At 52.6% G+C, this 27,476-nt stretch overlaps 8 non-coding genes across 8 annotated transcripts; all 8 read left to right on the top strand.

Moving 5' to 3' along the window:
* The first annotated feature begins 1,212 nt into the window (after positions 1-1,212).
* trnai-aau (transfer RNA isoleucine (anticodon AAU)) lies at positions 1,213-1,285 on the top strand. Its single transcript has one exon. It is a non-coding gene; the product is annotated as a tRNA-Ile (tRNA).
* A 1,675-nt stretch (positions 1,286-2,960) lies between these two features.
* On the top strand, positions 2,961-3,033 carry trnat-agu (transfer RNA threonine (anticodon AGU)). Its single transcript has one exon. It is a non-coding gene; the product is annotated as a tRNA-Thr (tRNA).
* A 4,495-nt stretch (positions 3,034-7,528) lies between these two features.
* On the top strand, positions 7,529-7,601 carry trnat-ugu (transfer RNA threonine (anticodon UGU)). Its single transcript has one exon. It is a non-coding gene; the product is annotated as a tRNA-Thr (tRNA).
* Positions 7,602-16,386: 8,785 nt separating this feature from the next.
* Positions 16,387-16,459, top strand: trnat-ugu (transfer RNA threonine (anticodon UGU)). The gene has a single exon. It is a non-coding gene; the product is annotated as a tRNA-Thr (tRNA).
* A 2,820-nt stretch (positions 16,460-19,279) lies between these two features.
* trnat-agu (transfer RNA threonine (anticodon AGU)) lies at positions 19,280-19,353 on the top strand. Its single transcript has one exon. It is a non-coding gene; the product is annotated as a tRNA-Thr (tRNA).
* Positions 19,354-21,014: 1,661 nt separating this feature from the next.
* trnat-agu (transfer RNA threonine (anticodon AGU)) lies at positions 21,015-21,087 on the top strand. The gene has a single exon. It is a non-coding gene; the product is annotated as a tRNA-Thr (tRNA).
* Positions 21,088-22,836: 1,749 nt separating this feature from the next.
* trnai-aau (transfer RNA isoleucine (anticodon AAU)) lies at positions 22,837-22,909 on the top strand. Its single transcript has one exon. It is a non-coding gene; the product is annotated as a tRNA-Ile (tRNA).
* Positions 22,910-27,263: 4,354 nt separating this feature from the next.
* Positions 27,264-27,336, top strand: trnat-ugu (transfer RNA threonine (anticodon UGU)). The gene has a single exon. It is a non-coding gene; the product is annotated as a tRNA-Thr (tRNA).
* The last annotated feature ends 140 nt before the right edge of the window (positions 27,337-27,476 follow it).

Consider the following 27,476-nt stretch of genomic DNA (forward strand, 5'->3'; position numbering starts at 1 on the left):
AGGCTCCCCTCACACCCGACTCTCTCTCCCCTTCCAAATCACTCTCTGCCTCTATCCCACCTGCCCTCTTTTCAGATTCTCTCCCCTGCCTCCTCTCTCTTGCCTTCGCATCTCTCTCCCCTTCCCTATTCTCTCTCACTCATTCCACTCTCTCTTTTCCCTGCTCCTTCCCCTGTCTTTCCCAGGGCAGGTAGCTCCATAGCTCAGGTGTTAGAGCACTTGTCTGGTAAACCCAGGGTCGTGGGTTCAAATCTCACTGGGGCTGACTCAAAACGAGCTGAGTATTTCAATTCACTGTCAATTAACAAGTGCTTTGTAAGTATTATGATATTAAACAGTTCTGAGACCGACCCTGAAACAAAGGGCTTCCGCCTTCCCCATCACGTCCTGTTGTACATCTTTTTAGGTAAGGAGACCAAAACTGTGCACAATACTCCAGGTGTGGTCTCACCAAGGCCCTGTATAACTGGAGTAACACATCCTTGCTCCTGGACTCAAACCCTCTTGCAATGAAGACCAACGTACCATTTATCTTCCTAACTGCTTGCTGCACCGGCATGGCTGCTTTCAATGACTCTCCCCTTCCCCCTCTCCCCTTCCCCTCTCTCTCTCACTCCTTCCCCCTCTCCCCTTAACCTCCCTTTTCCCTTTCCACCCCTCTCTCTTCCCTGCCCCTCTTTCTTCCTCCCTCTGTCTCCCCTTCCCCTCTCACTCATTCCTTCCCCTCTTCCTTTTCATTTTCTCCCCTCCTCTCTCTCGCCTCCCTCTCCTTCTCCCTCGCTTCCCCTGTCTCCACTCGCCTCCCTCATCCCTTTCCCTCCTTCCCTCACTCTCGCTCTCCCCTTTCCCATCAGACTCTCCCCCTCCCCACCTCTCCCATTGCCCCCTCTCTCTCCCATTCCCCCCTTCTATTCCCTTCCCCCGCTCTGCCTTCCCCCCTTGAGGGACAGAGTGAGAAGGGGAGAGACAGAAAGAAAGAGAGTGAGATTGAGAGAAACAAAGAGACTGAGAGATTGGGACAGAGTGTGACTGAGTTGCCTTGGGATGTTTTACTACGTGAAAGACCCGATATATCGATGTTGAGAGGCGAATATTGAAGAGACGGAGGCAGGAGTCTGGGGGATGAGACACAATCTGAGCGTTTCACTGACCCCTCCTCATTCTTCAAACACACAGTACTAACTGGGGAATGACCCACAGCCCAGAGCAGGTGGTTCCATAGCTCAGGGGTTAGAGCACTGGTCTAATAAACCAGGGGTCGTGGGTTCAAATCTCACTGGGGCCGACTCAAAATTAGCTCAGTATTTAAATTTACTGTCAATTAATAACAGCCTTTATTATAAATATTCAACAGCTCCGAGAATGACCGTAAAACAGCAGATTCTTGTCTCTCTTGCACTTTCCCTCCCTTCCCCATCACGACCTGTTCTGCATCTTTTTCCCGCTATCTCGCTTTCCCCGTCTCTCACTCATTCGTCTCTCCCCACCTTCCCCCTCCCTCGCCTCACCCTCTCTCTTCCCCCCACTCTCACCTTCCCCCCCTCTCTCTCCTTCCACACACTCTCTCCCCTTCCCCCCTTTCTCTCACTCCTTCCCTCTCTTGCTTTCCCCTTCCCCTCTCTCTCTCACCTATTTCGCCTCTCTCCCCTTCACTCTCTACTTTCATTCTCTCCGCACTCCTTCCCCTTTCTCTCCGCACTCCTCTATCTTCCCTCTCTCCTCTCTCCCCTTCCCCCTCTGCCTTTTCACTCTCCCTCTTCCCTCCCCTCATGTCTCTTTCCTCCCCTCTCTTCCTCCTCTCTCTCTCCCTCCATTCCCCCCTCTCTCTCCCCTTCCTCTCCCCCTCTTTCCCCCTCCCTCCTCTCACTGGGGCCTACTCAAAATTAGTTTAGTATTTCAATCCAGTCTGTCCAACCCCGTCAGAATTTTATACGTTTCAATCAGATCCCCTCTCATTCTTCTAAACTCCAGTAAAAACAGGCCCAGTCGACCCAATCTCTCCTCATACCACAGTCCTGCCATCCCAGGAATCAGTCTGGTGAACCTTCGCTGCACTCCCTCTATGGCAAGTATATCCTTCCCCTCTCTCACTCTCTCTCCCCTTCCCCCTCTCTCTCTCCTTCCCCCCTTCTCTCCCCTTCCACTCTCTATCTCCCCTTCCCCCTCTCTCTCCCCTTCCACTCTCGATCTCTCCCTCTTCCCCTCTCTCCCCTTCCCGCTCTAATTTCATTCTCTTCCCCCTCTCTATCCACTCCCCCACTCTCTCAACCCCTCTGCTCTTTCTCTCTCCCGTCCCCTCTGTTTCCTGCCCTCCCTCCCCATCCCCACTCTCTCTCCCTTCCTGTCTCCCCTTCCCCATCTCTCTCACTCCTTCCCCTTTCTCTCCCCTTAAGCTCTATCCCCTCCCCTCTCTCACACACCTTCCCCTCTCTCTCCCCCCCTTCCAAGCTTTCTCTCTGTCCATCCCCTCTCTCTCTTTCCCCTTCCCCCTCTTTCCCGTTCTTTATCTCTCACCCCTTCATCCCTCTCTCCCTCTCCCCCTCTCTCTCTCCTTCCACTCTCTGTCTCTCCTTACCCCTCTTTCCCCTCCCCGTCTCTCTCTCCCATTCCCCTCTCTGTCACTCCTTCCCACTCTCTGTCACTCCTTCCCCCTCTCTCCCCTTCACTCTCTATTTTCATTCTCTCCCCATTCCTTCCCCTCTCTCTCCTTCCTTCTCTATCATCCCTCTCTCTACCCCATCCCCTCTCTCCGCTACCCACTCTCTCACCCCCTCTGCCTTTTCACTCTCCCTTTCCCTCTCCCGTCCCCTCTCCCACTCTCTCTCCCCAACACCCTCTCTCTTCCTCCCTGTACGCCCTTCCCCCGCCTCTCTCTCCTTCCCGGCTCTCTCACTCCTTCCACTCTCTCTTTTCCCTTGCCCTCTCTTTCCTGCTCCTTCCCCAATTTTCCCAGAATCGGTGGCTCCATAGCTCAGGGGTTAGAGCACTGGTCTAGTAAACCAGGGGTCGTGAGTTCAAATCTCACTGGGGCTTACTCAAAATTAGCTCTGCATTTAAATTCACCGTCAATTAACAGAAGCTTTAATTATAAATATTAAATAGCTCTGAGACCGACCCTGGAACAACAGGCTCCCCTCACACCTGACTCTCTTTCCCCTTCCAAATCACTCTCTGCCTCTATCCCCACCCTCCTTTCTTTTCAGATTCTCCCCATCTCCCTCTCTCTCCCCTGCATCCTCTCTCTCTTGCCTTCGCATCTCACTCCCCTTCCCTATTCTCTCTCACTCCTTCCACTCTCTCTTTTCCCTTCCCCTCTCTTTCCTGCTCCTTCCCTGTCTTTCCCAGAGCAGGTGGCTCCATAGCTCAGGGGTTAAAGCACTGGTCTCGTTCAAATCTCACTGAGGCCTACTCAAAATTAGCTCAGTATTTAAATTCACTGTCAATTAACAAGTGCTTTATAAGTATTATAATATTAAACAATTCTGAGACCGACCCTGAAACAAAAGGCTCTCATCATTCCGCCTTCCCCATCACGTCCTGTTGTACATCTCTTTCGGTAAGGAGACCAAAATTGTGCACAATACTCCAGGTGTGGTCTCACCAAGGCCCTGTATAACTGGAGTAAGACATCCTTGCTCCTGCACTCAAACCCTCTTGCAATGAAGGCCAACGTACCATTTGCCTTCCTAACTGCTTGCTGCACCTGCATGGCTGCTTTCAATGACTCTCCCCTCACCCTCTCTCCTTCCCCCTCTCCCCTTCCCTTCTCTCTCTCACTCCTTGCCCCTCTCCCCTGAACCTCTATTTTCCCTTTCCACCCCTCTCTCTCCCCTGACCCTCTTTCTTCCTCCCTCTCTCTCCCCTTCCCCTCTCACTCATTCCTTCCCCTCTTCCTTTTCATTTTCTCCCCTCCTCTCTCTCGCCTCCCTCTCCTTCTCCCTCGCCTCCCCTGTCTCCACTCCCCTCCCTCATCCCTTTCTCTCCTTCCATCGCTCTCGCTCTCCCCTTTCCCATCAGACTCTCCCCCTCCCCACCTCTCCCATTGCCCCCCTCTCTCTCCCATTCCCCCACTCTCTCTCCCCTTCTCCCTCTCTCCCCATCCCCCGCTATACCTTCCCCCCTCGAGGGACAGAGTGAGAAGGTGAGAGACAGAAAGAAAGAGAGTGAGATTGAGAGAGACAGAGATCCAGAGAGATTGAGGCAGAGTGTGACTGAGTTGCCTTGGGATGTTTTACTACGTGAAAGACCCGATATATCGATGTTGAGAGGCGAATATTGAAGAGACGGAGGCAGGAGTCTGGGGGATGAGACACAATCTGAGCGTTTCACTGACCCCTCCTCATTCTTCAAACACACAGCACTAACTGGGGAATGACCCACAGCCCAGGGCAGGTGGTTCCATAGCACTGGTCTAGTAACCAGGGGTCGTGGGTTCAAATCTCACTGGGGCCTACTCAAAATTAGCTCAATATTTAAATTCACTGTCAATTAACTAAATGTTAATAACCCCAAGACCAACCCTGAAACTACAGGCTGCACTCTCTCTCTCTTTCTTCCCCATCATGACCAATTCGACATCTTTTTGTCCCTCTCTCCCTTTCATGCTATCTCTCTTTCCACGTCTCTCATTCATCCTCCTCCCTCGCCTCACCCTCTCTCCCTCCTACCTCTCTGCTCCCCTCCCTCCTCTCTCTTTTCCCTTTCATTTCAGATTCTCCCCTTCTCCCCCTCTCTATCCTTCCCCTTTCTCTCTCCCCTGCCTCCTCCCTCACTCTCTTTCCCAACTTTCTCCCATTCCCGTCTCTCCCCTTCCCCCACTCTTCCTCACTCCTTCCACATCACTCCTCTTAACCTCTCTTGCACCTTCCCCAACTCCCTTCCCCACCCTCTCTCCCTCCCTTCCCCACTCTCTAGCCTTCCCCTACCTCTCTTTCCCGTTCTCCCTCTCTCTCCACTCCCTTTCTCTCTCCCCTGCCCCCTCCCTAGTGGAGTGCCGCAGGGTTCAGTGCTGGGACCCCAGCTCTTTACAATATACATCAATGATTTGGATGAAGGAATTGAGTGTAATATCTCCACGTTTGCAGATGACACTAAACTGGATGGTGGTGTGAGCTGTGAGGGGGACGCTAAGAGGCTGCAGGGTGACTTGGACAGGTTAGGTGAGTGGGCAAATGCATGGCAGATGCAGTATAATGTGGATAAATGTGAGGTTATCCACTTTGGGGGCAAAAACACGAAGACAGAATATTATCTGAATGGTGACAGATTAGGAAAAGGGGAGGTGCAACGAGACCTGGGTGTCATGGTACATCAGTCATTGAAAGTTGGCATGCAGGTACAGCAGGCGGTGAAGAAGGCAAATGATATGTTGGCCTTCATCGCGAGGGGATTTGAGTATAGGAGCAGGGAGGTCTTACTGCAGTTGCACAGGGCCTTGGTGAGGTCACACCTGGAATATTGTGTTCAGTTTTGGTCTCCTAATCTGAGGAAGGACATTCTTGCTATTGAGGGAGTGCAGCGAAGGTTCACCAGACTGATTCCCGGGATGGCTGGACTGACATATGAGGAGAGACTGGATCAACTGGGCCTGTATTCACGGGAGTTTAGAAGGATGAGAGGGGATCTCATAGAAACGTATAAGATTCTGACGGGACGGGACAGGTTAGATGCGGTTAGAATGTTCCCGATGTTGGGGAAGTCCAGAACCAGGTGTCACAGTTGAAGGATAAGGGGTAAACCATTTAGGACTGAGATGAGGAGAAACTTCTTCACTCAGAGAGTTGTTAACCTGTGGAATTCTCTACAGCAGAGAGTTGTTGATTCCAGTTCATTGGATATATTTAAGAAGGAGTTAGATGTGGCCCTTACTGCTAAAGCGATCAAGGGGTATGGAGAGAAAGCAGGAAAGGGGAACTGAGGGAATGATCAGCCAAGATCTTATTGAATGGTGGTGCAGGCTCGAAGGGCCGAATGGCCTACTCCTGCACATATTTCTATATTTCTATGTTTCTATGTTTCTTCCCCCTCTCTCTCACTCCTTCCCCCTCTATCTCCCCTCCCCCTCTCTCTCACTCCTTCCCCCTCTATCTCCCCTCCACTTCTCTCTCACTCCTTCCCCCTCTATCTCCCCTCCCCCTCTCTCTCACTCCTTCCACCTCTATCTCCCCTCCACTTCTCTCTCACTCCTTCCCCCTCTCTCTCCCCTCACCCTCTCTCTCCCCTTCCATACTCTCTCTCCCCTTCCCCTCCCTCTCTTTCCCCTCCCCCCACCTCTCTCCCCTTCCCCTCTCTCTTCCTCCCTGTCTCCACTTCCCTCCCCTCTCTCTAACTCCTTCCCCTCTCTCTCACCTCTTTCCCCTCTCTCCCCTTCCCTTTCTCCTTTCACTCTCTCCCCATTCCTTCCCCTCTCTCTTTTCCCTTCCCCTCTCTTTCCTGCTCCTTCCCCTATCTTTCCCAGAGCAGGTGGTTCAAATCTCATTGGGGCCTACCCAAAATTAATTTAGTATTTAAATTCCCATCTCTAATTCATTATTCTCTCTTCAGCCTCTGCCTCTTCACTCCTCCACCCCGTCCCGGTTATCTCTTTCTTTTCAGATTCTCCGCTTCTCCCTCTCTCTCTCTCCTTCTCCTCTCTCTATCTCCCCTTCCATTCTCCCCCCTCGCTCTCTCACTCCTTCCCTCTCTCTCTCCTTAATCTCGCTTTCTCCTTTCCCTCTCTCTCTCCCCTGCCCGTCTTTCTTCCTCCCTGTCTCCCCTTCCCCGTCTCTCTCCCTCACTTCCTCTATCTCATTCCCCTTATCCTAGATCACTTCCTCTCCCCTTCTCTCTCTCCACTTCCCTTCTCTCTTCCTCCCTGTCTCTCCTTCCCCCCTTTCTCACTCCTTCCCCTCACTCTCTCCCCTTCCCGCTATCTCACTTTCTCTGTGCCTCACTCATTCCCCTGGCCCTCCATCCCCTCCACATCTCCCTCTCTGTCTCCCCTCCCCCTCCCCCTCTCTCTCTCCCCTCCCCCTCCCCCTCTCTCTCTCCCCACTCTCTCCCCTTCCCCCTCTGCCTTTTCACTCTCCCTTTCCCTCTCCCTCTTCCCTCCCCTCCCCCTCTTCCTCCTTTCTCTCTCTCTCTTTACCCTTTCTTTTCCGATTCTCCCCTTCTCTCTCTCTCCCCTTACTTACTCTCTCCCCTGCCTCCTCCCTCTCTCGCCTTCCCCTCTCTCTCGCTCCTTCCCCTCTCTCTCTCACTCCTTCCCCATTCTTTCCACTTCCCCCTCTCTATCACTCCTTCCCCTCTCTTTCCTGTCCCCCTCTTTCCGCTGCCCACTTTCACACTCGCTCTGCCTTTTCACTCTCCCTTTCCCTTTCCCGCCCCCTCTCTATCCTCCCCTCCCTCCCTCCCTCCCTCCCCTCCATCTCTCCACTTCCCCTCTCTCTTCCTCCCTGTCTCCCCTTGCCCCTCTCTCTCACTCCTTCCACTCTCTCTTTTCCCTTCCCCTCTCTTTCCTGCTCCTTCCCCTGTTTTTCTTAGCGCAGGTGGCTCCATAGCTCAGGGGTTAGAGCACTGGTCTTGTAAACCAGGGGTCGTGAGTTCAAATCTCACTGGGGCCTACTCAAAATTAATTCAGTATTTAAATTCACTGTCAATTAACAAGGGCTTTAATTATAAATGTTAAACAGCTCCGAGACCGACCCTGGAACAACAGGCTCGACTCTCTCGCCTATTAAGAACCATTCTACATCTTTTTCCCACTATCCCGCTTTCCCTGTCTCTCACTCATTCCCCTCTCCACCTTTTCCCCTCCCAACGCCTCAATCTCTCCCCAATCACTTCCTTCCCCCTCTCTCCCCTTCCCACTCTCCCTCTCCGCTCCCCTCTCTTTCCTCCCGTCTCTCCCCTCCCTCCTCTATCTCTCTCTTTTCCCTTTCCTTTCAGATTTTCCCCTTCTCCCTCTCTCTCCCATTCCCCTCTCTCTATCTCCCCTTCCATTCTCTTCCTCGCTCTCTCAAACCTTCCCTCTCTCTCCCCTTAACCTCTCATTCCCCTTTCCCTTTCTCTCTCTCCCCTTCCCCTCTCTTTGTGCCTTTTTCCCCTCTCTCTCCCTCACTTCCACTATCTCATTCTCCTTATCCTCGATCTCTTTCCCCTCCCCCTTCTCTCTCTCCAGTTCCCCTCTCTCTTCCTCCATGTCTCTCCTTCCCCACTTTCTCACTCCTTCCCCTCACTCTCTCCCCTTCCCGCTATCTCACTTTCTCTGTGCCTCACTCATTCCCCTGGCCCTCCATCCCCTCCACATCTCCCTCTCTGTCTCCCCTCCCCCTCCCCCTCTCTCTCTCCCCACTCTCTCCCCTTCCCCCTCTGCCTTTTCACTGTCCCTCTTCCCTTCCCTCCCCCTCTTCCTCCTTTCTCTCTCTCTCTTTACCCTTTCTTTTCCGATTCTCCCCTTCTCTCTCTCTCCCCTTACTTTCTCTCTCCCCTGCCTCCTCCCTCTCTCGCCTTCCCCTCTCTCTCGCTCCTTCCCCAAGCTTCCGCCTCTCTCTTCCTCCCTGTCTCCCTTTCCCCCTCGCTCCCTCACTCCTTCCCCTCTCTCTTTCCCCTTCCCCTCTCTTTCTGACTCTTTTCCCGCTCTCTCCCTCACTTCCACTTTCTCATTCCTCGTATCCTAGATCTCTTTCCCCTCCCCCTTCTCTCTCTCCAGTTCCCCTCTCTCTTCCTCCCTGTCTCTCTGTCATATGTGTAACCTCCATGTAACACCACTGCAATACTGAATAGACTTAAGCAATGCACATCTTGACCACAGGGGGCGAACTTGTGGGAGACACTCCTTACCTGGTCGTCCAGGTACATAAAGGGAGGTCCCACGCAGGGTCATCACCTCTTGGTCCTGTGAATAAAGGTACAGGTCATGGAGTGACCTAGTCCACAGAATTTGCCTCGTGTGGGTTTTGTGCCATTGGGAAAGAACTTTACGCTCTCATTCCCCACCTTTCTCACTCAATCCCTTCTCTCCTTCCCCCCTTTCTCACTCCTTCCCCTCACTCTCTCCCCTTCCCGCTATCTCACTTTCCCCGTGCCTCACTTATTCCCCTCGCCCTCCATACCCTCCACATCCCCCTCTCTGTCTCCCCTCCCCCTCTCTCTCTCTCCCCCTCTCTCCCTTTCCCCCTCTGCCTTTTCACTCTCCCTTTCCCTCTCCCTCTCTCCTCCCTCCCCTCTCTTCCTCCTCTCTCTCTCTCTTTTTACCCTTTCTTTTCGGATTCTCCCCTTCTCCCTCTCTCTCCCCTTCCTTTCTCTCTCCCCGCCTCCTCCTTCTCTTTCCTTCCCCTCTCGCTCTCCTTCCCCTCTCTCTCACTCCTTCCCCACTCTTTCCCGTTCCCCCTCTCTATCACTCCTTCCCCTCTCTTTCCTGTCCCCCTCTCTCCGCTGCCCACTTTCACATCCCCTCTGCCTTTTCACTCTCCCTTTCCCTCTCCTGTCCCCTCTCTTTCCTCCCCTCCCTCACTCCCCTCCGTCTCTCCCCTTCCCCTCTCTTTTCCTCCCTGTCACTCCTTCCCCCTCTCTCTCACTCCTTCCCCACACTCTCCCCTTCCCCTTTCTCTCAATCCTTCCAATTGCTCTTTCCCCTTCCCCTTCTCTCTCTCCCCTTCCCCTCTCTCCTCCTCCCTGTCTCCCCTTCCCCCTCTCTCTCACTCCGTCCCTTCCCTCTCTCCCCTTCCCCCTCTCTCTCACTCCGTCCCCTCCCTGTCTCCCCTTCCCCGTCTCTCTCCCTCACTTCCACTATCTCATTCCCCTTATCCTAGATCACTTTCCCCTCCCCCTTCTCTCTCTCCACTTCCCTTCTCTCTTCCTCCCTGTCTCTCCTTCCCCCCTTTCTCACTCCTTCCCCTCACTCTCTCCCCTTCCCGCTATCTCACTTTCTCTGTGCCTCACTCATTCCCCTGGCCCTCCATCCCCTCCACATCTCCCTCTCTGTCTCCCCTCCCCCTCCCCCTCTCTCTCTCCCCACTCTCTCCCCTTCCCCCTCTGCCTTGTCACTCTCCCTTTCCCTCTCCCTCTTCCGTCCCCTCCCCCTCTTCCTCCTTTCTCTCTCTCTCTTTACCCTTTCTTTTCCGATTCTCCCCTTCTCTCTCTCTCCCCTTACTTTCTCTCTCCCCTGCCTCCTCCCTCTCTCGCCTTCCCCTCTCTCTCGCTCCTTCTCCTCTCTCTCTCACTCCTTCCCCATTCTTTCCACTTCCCCCTCTCTATCACTCCTTCCCCTCTCTTTCCTGTCCCCCTCTTTCCGCTGCCCACTTTCACACTCCCTCTGCCTTTTCACTCTCCCTTTCCCTTTCCCGCCCCCTCTCTATCCTCCCCTCCCTCCCTCCCTCCCTCCCCTCCATCTCTCCCCTTCCTTTCTCTCTCCCCTGCCTGCCCCTCCCTCTCTCTCCTGACCGTCTCTCCCCTTCCCCACTCTTTCTCTCCCCTCCTGCTGTCTCCCCTTCCCCTCTGTCTCATTCCTTCCCCCTCTCTCTCCCCTTCCCCTCCCTCTCTCTCCCCTTCCCCTCCCTCTCTCTCCACTTCCCCCTCTCTCTCACTCCTTCCACGCTCTCTTTTCCCTACCCCTCTCTTCCCTGCTCCTTCCCATCTTTCCCAGTGCAGGTGGCTCCATAGCTCAGGGGTTAGAGCACTGCTCCAGTAAATCAGGAGTCGTGAGTTCAAATCTTCCTGGATCCTTCACAAAATTAGCTCCGTATTTAAATTATTAAGGGTGTCAAATATAAATATTAAACAGCTTTGAGACTGACCTTGGAACAACAGTGTTCCCTCACTCTTCGATTCTTTCACTCTGCCTTCCCCATCATGACATCTTTTCCTGCTATCTCACTTCCCCTGTGTCTCACTCATTCAGAGAAACACAGAAACATGTAAAATAGGAGCAGAAGCAGGCCATTCGGCCCTTCGAGCCTGCACCACCATTCAATATGATCATGGCTGATCCTCTATCCCAACACCATATTCCTGCTTACCTCCCCATACCCCTTGATGCCTTTTGTGTCTAGAAATCTATCTGTCTCCCTCTTAAATATATTCAGTGACTTGGCCTCCACAGCCTTCTGTGGTAGAGAATTCCACAGGTTCACCTCCCTCTGAGTGAAAACATTTCTCCTCATCTCGCTCCTAAATTTCCTACCCCGTATCCTGAGACTGTGTGATCCCTTGTTCTAGACTTCCCAGCCCCCGGGGAAACATCCTCCCCACATCCAGTCTGTCCAACCCCGTCAGAATTTTATACCTTTCAATCAGATCCCCTCTCATTCTTCGAAACTCCAGTGAATACAGGCCCAGTCGACCCAATCTCTCCTCATACCACAGTCCTGCCATCCCAGGAATCAGTCTGGTGAACCTTCGCTGCACTCTCTCTATGGCAAGTATATCCTTCCTTAGGTAAGGAGACCAGAACTGTACACAATACTCCAGGTGTGGTCTCACCAGGGCCCTGTATAACTGGAGTAAGACATCCTTGCTCCTGTACTCAAACCCTCTTGCAATGAAGGCCAACGTACCATTTGCCTTCCTAACCGCTTGCTGCACCGGCATGGCTGCTTTCAATGACTCTCCCCTCCAACTCTCTCCCTTTCCCGTTCTCTCCCCTTCCCTTCTCTCCCCTTCCCCTCTCTCTCTCACTCCTTACCCCTCTCCCCATAACCTCTCTTTCCCCTTTCCCCCTTCTCTCTCCCCTGCCCCTCTTTCTTCCTCTCTCTCTTTCCCCTTCCCCTCTCTCCTTCTCCGTCCCCTCGATTTCAAATTGCTTACCCTCTCTCTCTCCTCTTCCCCCTCTCTCGCTCCCCTTCTCCCTCTCTCTCTCCGTATTCCTCTCTCTCTCTTCCCTTCCCCTCTCGCTCACTCCTTTCCCTCTTCCTTTTCATTTTCTCCCCTCCTCTCTCTCGCCTCCCTCTCCTTCTCCCTCGCCTCCCCTGTCTCCACTCCCCTCCCTCATCCCTTTCCCTCCTTCCCTCACTCTCACTCTTCCCTGTCCCATCAGACTCTCCCCCTCCCCACCTCTCCCATTGCCCCCTCTCTCTCCCATTCCCCCCCTCTCTCTCCCCTTCTCCCTCTCTCCCCTTCCCCCGCTCTATCTTCGCCCCTCGAGGGACAGAGTGAAAAGGTGAGAGACAGAAAGAAAGAGAGTGAGATTGAGAGAGACAGAGAGGCAGAGAGAGATTGAGGCAGAGTGTGACTGAGTTGCCTTGGGATGTTTTACTACGTGAAAGACCCGATATATCGATGTTGAGAGGCGAATATTGAAGAGACGGAGGCAGGAGTCTGGGGGATGAGACACAATCTGAGCGTTTCACTGACCCCTCCTCATTCTTCAAACACACAGCACTAACTGGGGAATGATCCACAACCCAGGGCAGGTGGCTCAATAGCTCAGGGGTTAGAGCACTGGTCTAGTAAACCAGGGGTCGTGGGTTCAAATCTTGCTGGGACCTTTGCATAATTAATTTAGTATTTAAATTCCCATCTCTAATTTGTTATTCTCTCTTCCGCCTCTGACTCTCCATTCCCAGCTGCCTCTTCCTTTTCAGATTCTCCCCTTCTCACTCTCTCACTCTCTCACACCTTCCCCTCTCTCTTCCCTTCCACTCACTGTCTCCCCTTCCCTCTCTTATTTCATTCTCTCTCCTCTCCTTCCCCCCTCTCTCCTTCCTCCTCTATCTTCCCTCCCTCTATCCCCTCCCCCTCTCTCCGCTACCCACTCTCTCACCCCCTCTGCCTTTTCCCTCTCCCGTCCTCTCTCTTTCCTCCCCTCCCTCCCTCCCCACCCCCACTCTCTCTCCCCTTCCCCTCTCTCTTCCTCCCTGTCTTCCCTTCCCTCTCTCTCCCACTCCTTCCCCTTTCTCTCCCCTTCTGCTCTCTCCCCTCCCCCTCTCTCCCAATCCTTCCCCTCTCTCCCCCCCGCTTCCACACTCTCTCACTCTGTCCATCCCCTCCCTCTCTTTCCCCACCTCCCTCTCTTCCTCTCTCTCTCCCCTCCGCTCTCTCTCCCCTTCCCCATTCCTCTCTCTCCCATTCTCCCCTCTCTCTCACTCCTTCCACTCTCTCTTTTCCCTTCCCCTCTCTTTCCTGCTCCTTCCCCGACCTGTCCCAGAGCGGGTGACTCCATAGCTCAGGGGTTAGAGCACTGGCATGGTAAACCAGGGGTCGTGAGTTTAAGTCTCTTTGGGGTCTACTCAAATTAGCTCAGTATTTAAATTCACTGTCAATTAACAAGGGCTTTAATTATAAATATTAAACAGCTCCGAGACCGACACTGGAACAACAGGCTCCACTCACACCCTTCCCCCTCTCCTCTTCTCGTCTCTCTTACACTCTCTCCCCTTCCAAATCTCTGCCACCCTTCCCCCTCACAACCCATTCGACATCTTTTTACCCCTCTCTCCCTTTCCCACTATCTCACTTTCCCCTTCTCTCACTCATTCCCCTCTCCCTCCTTCCCCTTCCCTTGTCACAGCCTCGCTCCTTCCCCCTCTCTTCCCTTCCCCTCTCTCTCACTCCTTCATCAGTAGTGGGGAAAATGTTGGAATCAATTATTAAGGATGAAATAGCAGCACATTTGGAAAGCAGTGACAGGATCGGTCCAAGTCAGCATGGATTTATGAAAGGGAAATCATGCTTGACAAATCTTTTCGAATTTTTTGAGGATGTAACGAGCAGAGTGAACAAGGGAGAACCAGTGGATGTGGTGTATTTGGACTTTCAAAAGGCTTTTGATAAGGTCCCACACAAGAGATTGGTGTGCAAAATTAAAGCACATGGTATTGGGGGTAATGTACTGACGTGGATAGAGAACTGGTTGGCAGACAGGAAGCAGAGAGTCGAGATAAACAGGTCCTTTTCAGAATGGCAGGCAGTGACTAGTGGAGTGCCGCAGGGCTCAGTGCTGGGACCCCAGCTATTTACAATATACATTAACGATTGAGATGAAAGAATTGAGTGTAATATCTCCAAGTTTGCAGATGACACGAAACTGGGTGGCAGTATGAGCTGTGAGGAGGATGCTAAGAGGCTGCAGGGTGACTTGGACAGGTTAGGTGAGTGGGCAAATGCATGGCAGATGCAGTATAATGTGGATAAATGTGAGGTTATCCACTTTGGGGGCAAAAACATGAAGACAGAATATTATCTGAATGGTGACAGATTAGGAAAAGGGGAGGTGCAACGAGACCTGGGTGTCATGGTACATCAGTCATTGAAAGTTGTCATGCAGGTACAGCAGGCAGTGAAGAAGGCAAATGGTATGTTGGCCTTCATAGCGAGGGGATTTGAGTATAGGAGCAGGGAGGTCTTACTGCAGTTGTACAGGGCCTTGGTGAGGTCCCACCTGGAATATTGTGTTCAGTTTTGGTCTCCTAATCTGAGGAAGGACATTCTTGCTATTGAGGGAGTGCAGCGAAGGTTCACCAGACTGATTCCCGGGATGGCGGGACTGACATATGAGGCGAGACTGGAGCAACTGGGTCTTTATACACGGGAGTTTAGAAGGATGAGAGGAGATCTCATAGAAACGTATAAGATTCTGATGCGACGGGACAGGTTAGATGCGGTAGAATGTTCCCGATGTTGGGGAAGTCCAGAACCAGGGGTCACAGTCTAAGGATAAGGGGTAAACCATTTAGGACTGAGATGAGGAGAAACTTCTTCACTCAGAGAGTTGTTAAAATGTGGAATTCTCTACCGCAGAGAGTTGTTGATGCCAGTTCATTGTATATATTTAAGAAGGAGTTAGATGTGGCCCTTACGGCTAAAGGGATCAAGGGGTATGGAGAGAAAGCAGGAAAGGGGTACTGAGGGAATGTTCAGCCATGATCTTATTGAATGGTGGTGCAGGCTCGAAGGGCCGAATGGCCCACTCCTGCACCTATTTTCTATATTTCTATGTTTCAATGTTTCTTCCCCCTCTCTCTCCCCTCCCCTTCTCTCTCACTCCTTCCCCCTCTATCTCCCCTCCCCCTCTCTCTCACTCCTTCCCCCTCTATCTCCCGTCCACTTCTCTCTCACTCCTTCCCCCTCTTCTCTCTCACTCCTTCCCCCTCTCTCTCCCCTCACCCTCTCTCTCCCCCTTCCACACTCTCTCTCCCCTTCCCCTCCCTCTCTTTCCCCTCCCCGCCACCTCTCTCCCCTTCCCCGCTCTCTTCCTCCCTGTCTCCACTTCCCTCCCCTCTCTCTAACTCCTTCCCCTCTCTCTCTCTCACCTCTTTCCCCTCTCTCCCCTTCCCTTTCTCCTTTCACTCTCTCCCCATTCCTTCCCCTCTCTCTTTTCCCTTCCCCTCTCTTTCCTGCTCCTTCCCCTATCTTTCCCAGAGCAGGTGGTTCAAATCTCATTGGGGCCTACTCAAAATTAATTTAGTGTTTAAATTCCCATCTCGAATTCATTATTCTCTCTTCAGCCTCTGCCTCTTCACTCCTCCACCCCGTCCCGGTTATCTCTTTCTTTTCAGATTCTCCGCTTCTCCCTCTCTCTCTCTCCTTCCCCTCTCTCTATCTCCCCTTCCATTCTCCCCCCTCGCTCTCTCACTCCTTCCCTCTCTCTCTCCTAAATCCCTTTTTTCCTTTCCCTCTCTCTCTCCCCTGCCCGTCTTTCTTCCTCGCTGTCTCCCCTTCCCCGTCTCTCTCCCTCACTTCCACTATCTCATTCCCCTTATCCTAGATCACTTTCCCCTCCCCCTTCTCTCTCTCCACTTCCCTTCTCTCTTCCTCCCTGTCTCTCCTTCCCCCCTTTCTCACTCCTTCCCCTCACTCTCTCCCCTTCCCGCTATCTCACTTTCTCTGTGCCTCACTCATTCCCCTGGCCCTCCATCCCCTCCACATCTCCCTCTCTGTCTCCCCTCCCCCTCTCCCTCTCCCTCTCTCTCTCCCCACTCTCTCCCCTTCCCCCTCTGCCTTTTCACTCTCCCTTTCCCTCTCCCTCTTCCCTCCCCTCCCCCTCTTCCTCCTTTCTCTCTCTCTCTCTCTTTACCCTTTCTTTTCCGATTCTCCCCTTCTCTCCTCTCTCCCCTTACTTTCTCTCTCCCCTGCCTCCTCCCTCTCTCGCCTTCCCCTCTCTCTCGCTCCTTCCCCTCTCTCTCTCACTCCTTCCCCATTCTTTCCACTTCCCCCTCTCTATCACTCCTTCCCCTCTCTTTCCTGTCCCCCTCTTTCCGCTGCCCACTTTCACACTCCCTCTGCCTTTTCACTCTCCCTTTCCCTTTCCCGCCCCCTCTCTATCCTCCCCTCCCTCCCTCCCCTCCATCTCTCCACTTCCCCTCTCTCTTCCTCCCTGTCTCCCCTTGCCCCTCTCTCTCACTCCTTCCACTCTCTCTTTTCCCTTCCCCTCTCTTTCCTGCTCCTTCCCCTATCTTTTTTAGTGCAGGTGGCTCCATCGCTCAGGGGTTAGAGCACTGGTCTTGTAAACCACGGGTCGTGAGTTCAAATCTCACTGGGGCCGACTCAAACTTAGCTCAGTATTTAAATTAACAAGGGCTTTAATTATAAATGTTAAACAGCTCTGAGACCGACCCTGGAACAACAGGCTTGACTCTCTCGCCCATCACGACCCATTCTACATCTTTTTCCCACTATCCCGCTTTCCCTGTCTCTCACTCATTCCCCTCTCCCCCTTTTCCCCTCCCAACGCCTCCCCTCAATCTCTCCCCAACCACTTCCTTCCCCCTCTCTCCCCTTCCCACTCTCCCTCTCCGCTCCCCTCTCTTTCCTCCCGTCTCTCCCCTCCCTCCTCTATCTCTCTCTTTTCCCTTTCCTTTCTGATTTTCCCCTTATCCCTCTCTCTCCCATTCCCCTGACTCTATCTCCCCTTCCATTCTCTTCCTCGCTCTCTCAAACCTTCCCTCTCTCTCCCCTTAACCTCTCATTCCCCTTTCCCTCTCTCTCTCTCTCTCTCCGCTCCGGCTTTCTCTCCCCTTCCCCATTCCTCTCTCTCCCATTCTCCCCTCTCTCTCACTCCTTCCACTTTCTCTTTTCCCTTCCCCTCTCTTTCCTGCTCCTTCCCCTACCTGTCCCAGAGCAGCTGACTCCATAGCTCAGGGGTTAGAGCACTGGCATGGTAAACCAGGGGTAGTGAGTTTAAGTCTCTTTGGGGTCTACTCAAATTAGCTCAGTATTTAAATTCACCGTCAATTAACAAGGGCTTTAATTATAAATATTAAACAGCTCTGAGACCAAACCTGGAACAACAGGCTCCCCTCACACCCTTCCAAATGTCTTTGTGCCTCTGTCTCCTTCCCCTCCCTCCTTTCTTTTTAGATTCTCCCCTTCTCCCTTTCTCTCTCCCCTGCCTTCTCCTTCTCTTGCCGACGCATCTCTCTCCCCTTCCCTATTCTCTCACTCCTTCCACACTCCCTCTCCGCTTCCCTTCCCTCTCTTTTCCCTCCACTCTCTCACTCCTTCCCCACTCTCTCCCCTTCCCCCTCTCTCTCACTCCTTCCACTCTCTCTTTTCCCTTCCCCTCTCTTTCCAGCTCCTTCCCCTGTCTTTTTTTAGAGCAGGTGGCTCCATAGCTCAGGGGTTATAGCACTGGTCTAGTAAACCAGCCGTCCTGACTTCAAATCTCACTGGGGTTCACTCAAAATTAGTTGAGTATTTAAATTTGCCGTCAATTAACAAGGGTTTTATAAGTATTACAATATTAAACAGTTCTGAGACTGATCCCGGAACAAAAGGCTCACTTCTCGTCTTTCTTCCTTACCCATCGTGACCTGTTAGACATCTTTTTAGCTATCTCGCTTTCCCCATCTCTCACTCATTCACAGAAACATAGAAACATAGAAAATGGGAGCAGGAGCAGGCCATTCGGCCCTTCGAGCCTGCACCACCATTCAATATGATCATGGCTGGCCCTCTATCCCAACACCATATTCCCGCTTTCTTCCCATACCCCTTGATGCCTTTTGTGTCTAGAAATCTATCTGTCTCCCTCTTAAATATATTCAGTGACTTGGTCTCCACAGCCTCCTGTGGTAGAGAATTCCACAGGTTCACCACCCTCTGAGTGAAAACATTTCTCCTCATCTCGCTCCTAAATTTCCTACCCCGTATCCTGAGACTGTGTGACCCCTTGTTCTAGACTTCCCAGCCCCCGGGGAAACATCCTCCCCACATCCAGTCTGTCCAACCCCGTCAGAATTTTATACCTTTCAATCAGATCCCCTCTCATTCTTCTAAACTCCAGTGAATACAGGCCCAGTCGACCCAATCTCTCCTCATACCACAGTCCTGCCATCCCAGGAATCAGTCTAGTGAACCTTCGCTGCACTCCCTCTATGGCAAGTGTATCCTTCCTTAGGTAAGGAGACCAGAACTGCACACAATACTCCAGGTGTGGTCTCACCAAGGCCCTGTATTACTGGAGTAAGACATCCTTGCTCCTGTACTCAAACCCTCTTGCAATGAATGCCAACGTACCATTTGCCTTCCTAACTGTTTGCTACACCTGCATAGCTGCTTTCAATGACTCTCCCTTCGAACTCTCTCCCCTCACCCTCTCTCTTTCCCCCTCTCACCCCTTCCCCTCTCTCTCTCCTTCCCCCTCTCTCCCCTTAACCTCTCTTTCACCTTCCCCCCTCTCTCTCCCCTGCCCCTTTTTCTTCCTCCCTCTCTCTCCCCTTCCCCTCTCTCTCTCATACCGACCCCTCTCTCCTTCTCTTTCCCCTCTATTTCCAACTCTTTACCCTCCCTCTCTCTCCTCTTCCCCGTCTCTCACTCGCCTTCTCCCTCACTCTCTCCCCTTCTTCCCTAACTCTCCCCTTCCCCTCTCACTCATTCCTTCCCCTCTTCCTTTTCATTTTCTCCCCTCCTCTCTCTGGCCTCCCTCCCCTTCTTCCTGCCCTCCCCTGTCTCCACTCCCCTCCCTCCTCCCTTTCCCTCCTTCCCTCGCTCTCGCTCTCCCCTTCCCCATCAGACTCTCCCCCTCCCCACCTCTCCCATTCCCCCCTCTCTCTCCCATTCCCCCCCTCTCTCCCTTCTCCCTCTCTCCCCTTCCCCCGCTCTACCTTCCCCCCTTGAGAGACAGAGTGTGAAGGTGAGAGACAGAAAGAAAGAGAGACAGAGAGATTGGGACAGAGTGTGACTGAGTTGCCTTGGGATGTTTTACGACGTGAAAGACCCGATATATCGATGTTGAGAGGTGAATATTGAAGAGACGGAGGCAGGAGTCTGGGGGATGAGACACAATCTGAGCGTTTCACTGACCCCTCCTCATTCTTCAAACACACAGCACTAACTGGGGAATGACCCACAGCCCAGGGCAGGTGGTTCCATAGCTCAGGGGTTAGAGCACTGGTCTAGTAAACCAGAGGGTCGTGGGTTCAAATCTCACTGGGGCCAATCAAAATTAGCTCAGTATTTAAGTTCATTATCAATTAACAGGAGCTTTAATTATAAATATTAAACAGCTCCAAGACTGATTCCCGGGATGACTGCACTGACATATGAGGAGAAACTGGGCCTTTATTTATTTGAGTTTAGAAGGATGAGAGTGGATCTCAAAGAAACATACAAGATTCTGATGGGACGGGACAGGTTCGATGCGGGTAGATGGTTCACGATGTTGGGGAAGACCAGAATTAGGGGACACAGTTTTAGGATAAGGGGTCGGCCATTTAGGACTGAGATAAGGAGAAACTTCTTCACTCAGAGAGTTGTTAACCTGTGGAGTTCCCTGCCGCAGAGAGTTGTTGAGGCCAGTTCATTGGATATATTCAAGAGGGAGTTAGATATGGCCCTTACGGCTAAAGGGATCAAAGGATATGGAGAGAAAGCAGGAAAGGGGTACTGAGGGAATGATCAACCATGATCTTATCGAATGGAGGTGCAGGCTCAAAGGGCCGAATGGCCTACTCCTGCACCTATTTTCTATATTTCTATGTTTCTTCTCCCTCTCTCTCCTCTCCCCCTCTCTCTCACTCCTTCCCCCTCTCTCTTCCCTCACACTCTCTCTCATCTTCCACAGTCTCTCTCCCCTTCCCCTCCCTCTCTTTCCCTTCCCCTCTCTCTCTTCCTTTCCCCTCTCTCTTCCTCCCTGTCTACACTTCCCTCCCCTCTCTTTCACTCCTTCCCCCTCTCTCTTCCCTCACACTCTCTCTCCCCTTCCACTCTCGATCTCCCCCTCTTCCCCTCTCTCCCCTTCCCGCTCTAATTTCATTTTCTTCCCTCTCTCTATCCACTCCCCCACTCTCTCAACCCCTCTGCCCTTTCTCTCTCCCATCCCCTCTCTTTCCTGCCCTCCTTCCCCATTCCCACTCTCTCTCCATTTCCCCTCTCTCTTCCTCTTTATCTCCCCTTCCCCATCTCTCTCACTCCTTCTCCTTTCTCTCCCCTTAAGCTCTATCCCCTCCCCTCTCTCACACACCTTCCCCTTTCTCTCCCCTTAAGCTCTATCCCCTTCCCTCTCTCACACACCTTCCCCTCTCTCTCCCCCCGTTCCAAGCTTTCCACCCCTCTCTCTTCCCTGCCCCTCTTTCTTCCTCCCTCTGTCTCCCCTTCCCCTCTCACTCATTCCTTCCCCTCTTCCTTTTCATTTTCTCCCCTCCTCTCTCTCGCCTGCCTCTCCTTCTCCCTCGCCTCCCCTGTCTCCACTCCCCTCCCTCATCCCTTTCCCTCCTTCCCTCGCTCTCCCCTTTCCCATCAGACTCTCCCCCTCCCCACCTCTCCCATTGCCCCCTCTCTCTCCCATTCCCCCGCTCTCTCCCCTTCCCCCGCTCTACCTTCCCCCCTCGAGGGACAGAGTGAGAAGGTGAGAGACAGAAAGAAAGAGAGTGAGATTGAGAGAGACAGAGAGACTGAGAGATTGGGACAGAGTGTGACTGAGTTGCCTTGGGATGTTTTACGACGTGAAAGACCCGATATATCGATGTTGAGAGGTGAATATTGAAGAGAAGGAGGCAGGAGTCTGGGGGATGAGACACAATCTGAGCGTTTCACTGACCCCTCCTCATTCTTCAAACACACAGCACTAACTGGGGAATGACCCACAGCCCAAGGCAGGTGGTTCCATAGCTCAGGGGTTAGAGCACTGGTCTAGTAAACCAGGGGTCGTGGGTTCAAATCTAACTGGGGCTTGCTCAAAATCAGCTTAATATTTAAATTCACTGTCAATTAACAAGGTGTTTAATTATAAATATTAAATCGCTCTGAGACCAACCCTGGAACGACAGGCTTCTCTCTCTCTTTCTTTCCCATCACGACCAGTTCTACAACTTTTTATCCCTCTCTCCCTTTCCCGCAATCTCTCTTTCCAAGTCCCTCATTCATCCCTCACACTCTCTCCCTCCTCCATCTCTGCTCCCCTCCCTTCTCTCACTTTTCCCTTTCATTTCAGATTCTCCCCTTCTCCCTCTCTCTAACCTTCCCCTTTCTCTCTCCCCTGCCTCATCCCTCACTCTCTTTCCCAACTTTCTCCCATTCCCGTCTCTCCCCTTCCCCCACTCTCTCTCACTCCTTCTGCATCACTCCTCTTAACTCTCTTTCACCTTCCCCAACTCCCTTCCCCACCCTCTCTCCCTCCCTTCCCCACTCTCTCACCTTCCCCTACCTCTCTTTCCCGATCTCCCTCTCTCTCCCCTCCCTTTCTCTCTCCCCTGCCCCCTCCCTTGCTCTCCTGCCCCTCTCGCTAACTCCTTCCGTGATCTCTTTTCCCTTCCCCCCTCTCTCCCTCCATTCCACCCTCTCTCACCCCTGACTCTCCCCCTCTTTCCCCTTCCCTCCTCTCACTGGGGCCTACTCAAAATTAGTTTAGTATTTAAATCCAGTCTGTCCAACCCCGTCAGAATTTTATACGTTTCAATCAGATCCCCTCTCATTCTTCTAAACTCCAGTGAATACAGGCCCAGTCGACCCAATCTCTCCTCATACCACAGTCCTGCCATCCCAGGAATCAGTCTGGTGAACCTTCCCTGCATTCCTCTATGGCAAGTATATCCTTCCCCTCTCTCACTCTCTCTCCCCTTCCCCCTCTCTCTCTCCTTCCCCCCTTCTCTCCCCTTCCACTCTCTATCTCCCCTTCCCCCTCTCTCTCCCCTTCCACTCTCGATCTCTCCCTCTTCCCCTCTCTCCCCTTCCCGCTCTAATTTCCTTCTCTTCCCTCTCTCTATCCACTCCCCCACTCTCTCAACCCCTCTGCTCTTTCTCTCTCCCATCCCCTCTGTTTCCTGCCCTCCCTCACCATCCCCACTCTCGCTCCCTTCCTGTCTCCCCTTCCCCATCTCTCTCACTCCTTCCCCTTTCTCTCCCCTTAAGCTCTATCCCCTCCCCTCTCTCACACACCTTCCCCTCTCTCTCCCCCCCTTCCAAGCTTTCTCTCTGACCATCCCCTCTCTCTCTTCCCCCTTCCTCCTCTCTCCCGTTCTTTATCTCTCTCCCCTTCCTCCCTCTGTCCCTCTCCCCCTCTCTCTCCCCTTCCACTCTCTGTCTCCCCGTCCCTTACCCCTCTTTCCCCTCCCAGTCTCTCTCTCCCCTTCCCACTCTCTGTCACTCCTTCCCACTCTCTGTCACTCCTTCCCCCTCTCTCCCCTTCACTCTCTATTTTCATTCTCTCCCCATTCCTTCCCCTCTCTCTCCTTCCTTCTCTATCATCCCTCTCTCTATCCCATCCCCTCTCTCCGCTACCCACTCTCTCACCCCCTCTGCCTTTTCACTCTCCCTTTCCCTCTCCCGTCCCCTCTCCCACTCTCTCTCCCCAACACCCTCTCTCTTCCTCCCTGTACGCCCTTCCCCCGCCTCTCTCTCCTTCCCGTCTCTCTCACTCCTTCCACTCTCTCTTTTCCCTTGCCCTCTCTTTCCTGCTCCTTCCCCAATTTTCCCAGAATAGGTGGCTCCATAGTTCAGGGGTTAGAGCACTGGTCTAATAAACCAGGGGTCGTGAGTTCAAATCTCACTGGGGCCTACTCAAAATTAGCTCCGTATTTAAATTCACTGTCAATTAACAAGAGCTTTAATTATAAATATTAAACAGCTCTGAGACTGACCCTGGAACAACAGGCTCCCCTCACACCTGACTCTCTCTCCCCTTCCAAATCACTCTCTGCCTCTATCCCACCTGCCCTCTTTTCAGATTCTCTCCCCTGCCTCCTCTCTCTTGCCTTCGCATCTCTCTCCCCTTCCCTATTCTCTCTCACTCCTTCCTCTCTTTCTTACTCCTTCCACTTCCCCAGGGCAGGTGGCTCCATAGCTCAGGGGTTAGAGCACTTGTCTAGTAACCCCAGGGTTGTGGGTTCAAATCTCACTGGGGCCTATTCAAAATTAGCTCAGTATTTCAATTCACTGTCAATTAACGAGTGCTTTGTAAGTATTATGATATTAAACAATTCTGAGACCGACCCTGAAACAAAAGGCTCTCATCTTTCCGCCTTCCCCATCATGTCCTGTTGTACATCTTTTTCGGTAAGGAGACCAAAACTGTACACAATACTCCAGGTGTGGTCTCACCAGGGCCCTGTATAACTGGAGTAAGACATCCTTGCTCCTGTACTCAATGAAGGCCAACGTACCATTTGCCTTCCTAACTGCTTGCTGCACCTGCACGGCTGCTCTCAATGACTCTCCCCTCACCCTCTCTCCTTCCCCCTCTCCCCTTCCCCTCTCTCTCTCACTCCTTGCCCCTCTCACCTTAACCTCTCTTTTCCCTTTCCACCCCTCTCTCTTCCCTGCCCCTCTTTCTTCCTCCCTCTCTCTCCCCTTCCCCTCTCAATCATTCCTTCCCCTCTTCCTTTTCATTTTCTCCCCTCCTCTCTCTCGCCTCCCTCTCCTTCTCCCTCGCCTCCCCTGTCTCCACTCCCCTCCCTCATCCCTTTCTCTCCTTCCCTCACTCTCGCTCTCCCCTTTCCCATCAGACTCTCCCCCTCCCCACCTCTCCCATTGCCCCCCTCTCTCTCCCATTCCCCCCTCTCTCTCCCCTTCTCCCTCTCTCCCCATCCCCCGCTCTACCTTCCCCCCTCGAGGGACAGTGAGAAGGTGAGAGACAGAAAGAAAGAGAGTGAGATTGAGAGTGACAGAGAGACAGAGAGATTGGGACAGAGTGTGACTGAGTTGCCTTGGGATGTTTTACTACGTGAAAGACCCGATATATCGATGTTGAGAGGTGAATATTGAAGAGACGGAGGCAGGAGTCTGGGGGATGAGACACAATCTGAGCGTTTCACTGACCCCTCCTCATTCTTCAAACACACAGCACTAACTGGGGAATGATCCACAGCCCAGGGCAGGTGGCTCCATACCTCAGAGGTGCGAGCACTGGTCTAATAACCAGGGGTCATGGGTTCAAATCTCACTGGGGCCTACTCAAAATTAGCTCAATATTTAAATTCACCGTCAATTAACAAAATGTTTAATAACCCCAAGACCAACCCTGAAACTACAGGCTACACTCTCTCTCTCTTTCTTCCCCATCATGACCAATTCGACATCTTTTTATCCCTCTCTCCCTTTCATGCTATCTCTCTTTCCACGTCTCTCATTCATCCCACTCCCTCGCCTCACACTCTCTCCCTCCTCCCTCTCTGCTCCCCTCCCTCCTCTCTCTTTTCCCTTTCATTTCAGATTCTCCCCTTCTCCCCCTCTCTATCCTTCCCCTTTTTCTCTCCCCTGCCTCCTCCCTCACTCTCTTTCCCAACTTTCTCCCATTCCCATCTCTCCCCTTCCCCCACTCTTTCTCACTCCGTCCACATCACTCCTCTTAACCTCTCTTGCACCTTCCCCAACTCCCTTCCCCACCCTCTCTCCCTCCCTTCCCCACTCTCTCGCCTTCCCCTACCTCTCTTTCCCCCTCTCCCTCTCTCTCCCCTCCCTTTCTCTCTCCCCTGCCCCCTCCCTAGTGGAGTGCCGCAGGGTTCAGTGCTGGGACCCCAGCTCTTTACAATATACATCAATGATTTGGATGAAGGAATTGAGTGTAATATCTCCAAGTTTGCAGATGACACTAAACTGGATGGTGGTGTGAGCTGTGAGGGGGACGCTAAGAGGCTGCAGGGTGACTTGGACAGGTTAGGTGAGTGGGCAAATGCATGGCAGATGCAGTATAATGTGGATAAATGTGAGGTTATCCACTTTGGGGGCAAAAACGCGAAGACAGAATATTATCTGAATGGTGACAGATTAGGAAAAGGGGAGGTGCAACGAGACCTGGGTGTCATGGTTCATCAGTCATTGAAAGTTGGCATACAGCTACAGCAGGTGGTGAAGAAGGCAAATGGTATGTTGACCTTCAGAGCTCGGGGATTTGAGTATAGGAACAGGGAGGTGTTGCTACAGTTGTACAGGGCCTTGGTGAGACCACACCTAGAATATTGTGTTCAGTTTTGGTCTCCTAATCTGAGGAAGGACGATCTTGCTGTTGAGGGAGTGCAGCGAAGGTAACCAGACTGATTCCCGGGATGGCGGGACTGACATATGAGGCGAGACTGGAGCAACTGGGCTTTTATACACGGGAGTTTCGAAGGATGAGAGGGGATCTCATAGAAACGTATAAGATTCTGATGGGACGGGACAGGTTAGATGCGGTTAGAATGTTCCTGATGTTGGGGAAGTCCAGAACCAGGGGTCACAGTCTGAGGATAAGGGGTAGACCATTTAGGACTGAGATGAGGAGAAACTTCTTCACTCAGAGAGTTGTTAACCTGTGGAATTCCCTGCCGCAGAGAGTTGTTGAGGTCAGTTCATTGGATATATTTAAGAAGGAGTTAGATATGGCCTTTACTGCTAAAGGGATGAAGGGGTATGGAGAGAAAGCAGGAAAGGGCTACAGAGGGAATGATCAGCCATGATCTTATTGAATGGTGGTGCAGGCTCGAAGGGCTGAATGGCCTACTCCTGCACCTATTTTCTATGTTTCTATGTTTCTATGTTTCTTCCCCCTCTATCTCGCCTCCCCCTCTCTCTCACTCCTTCCCCCTCTATCTCCCCTCCCCCTCTCTCTCACTCCTTCCCCCTCTCTCTCCCCTCACCCTCTCTCTCCCCTTCCACACTCTCTCTCCCCTTCCCCTCCCTCTCTTTCCCCTCCCGCACACCTCTCTCCCCTTCCCCTCTCTCTTCCTCCCTGTCTCCACTTCCCTCCCCTCTCTCTAACTCCTTCCCCTCTCTCTCTCTCTCACCTCTTTCCCCTCTCTCAACTTCCCTTTCTCCTTTCACTCTCTCCCCATTCCTTCCCCTCTCTCTTTTCCCTTCCGCTCCCTTTCCTGCTCCTTCCCCTATCTTTCCCAGAGCAGGTGATTCAAATCTCATTGGGGCCTACTCAAAATTAATTTAGTATTTAAATTCCCATCTCGAATTCATTATTCTCTCTTCAGCTTCTGCATCTTCACTCCTCCACCCCGTCCCGGTTATCTCTTTCTTTTCAGATTCTCCGCTTCTCCCTCTCTCTCTCTCCTTCCCCTCTCTCTATCTCCCCTTCCATTCTCCCCCCTCGCTCTCTCACTCCATCCCTCTCTCTCTCCTTAATCTCGCTTTCTCCTTTCCCTCTCTCTCTCCCCTGCCCGTCTTTCTTCCTCCCTGTCTCCCCTTCCCCGTCTCTCTCCATCACTTCCACTATCTCATTCCCCTATCCTAGATCACTTTCCCCTCCCCCTTCTCTCTCTCCACTTCCCTTCTCTCTTCCTTCCTGTCTCTCCTTCCCCCCTTTCTCACTCCTTCCCCTCACTCTCTCCCCTTCCCGCTATCTCACTTTCTCTGTGCCTCACTCATTCCCCTGGCCCTCCATCCCCTCCACATCTCTCTCTCTGTCTCCACTCCCCCTCTCCCTCTCTCTCTCCCCACTCTCTCCCCTTCCCCCTCTCCCTTTTCACACTCCCTTTCCCTCTCCCTCTTCCCTCCCCTCCCCCTCTTCCTCCTTTTTCTCTCTCTCTTTACCCTTTCTTTTCCAATTCTCCCCTTCTCTCTCTCTCCCCTTACTTTCTCTCTCCCCTGCCTCCTCCCTCTCTCGCCTTCCCCTCTCTCTCGCTCCTTCCCCTCTCTCTCTCACTCCTTCCCCATTCTTTCCACTTCCCCCTCTCTATCACGCCTTCCCCTCTCTTTCCTGTGCCCCTCTTTCCGCTGCCCACTTTCACACTCCCTCTGCCTTTTCACTCTCCCTTTCCCTTTCCCGCCCCCTCTCTATCCTCCCCTCCCTCCCTCCCTCCCCTCCATCTCTCCACTTCCCCTCTCTCTTCCTCCCTGTCTCCCCTTGCCCCTCTCTCTCACTCCTTCCACTCTCTCTTTTCCCTTCCCCTCTCTTTCCTGCTCCTTCCCCTATCGCTCTTAGCGCAGGTGGCTCCATAGCTCAGGGGTTAGAGCACTGGTCTTGTAAACCAGGGGTTGTGATTTCAAATCTCACTGGGGCCTACTCAAAATTAGTTCAGTATTCAAATTCGCTGTTAATTAACAAGGGCTTTAATTATAAATATTGAACAGCTCCGAGACCGACCCTGGAACAACAGTCTCGCCCATCACGACCCATTCTACATCTTTTTCCCACTATCCCG

Source organism: Pristiophorus japonicus, unplaced genomic scaffold (genome assembly GCF_044704955.1).
Source record: "Pristiophorus japonicus isolate sPriJap1 unplaced genomic scaffold, sPriJap1.hap1 HAP1_SCAFFOLD_859, whole genome shotgun sequence".
In the NCBI taxonomy this organism is placed as follows: domain Eukaryota; kingdom Metazoa; phylum Chordata; class Chondrichthyes; family Pristiophoridae; genus Pristiophorus; species Pristiophorus japonicus.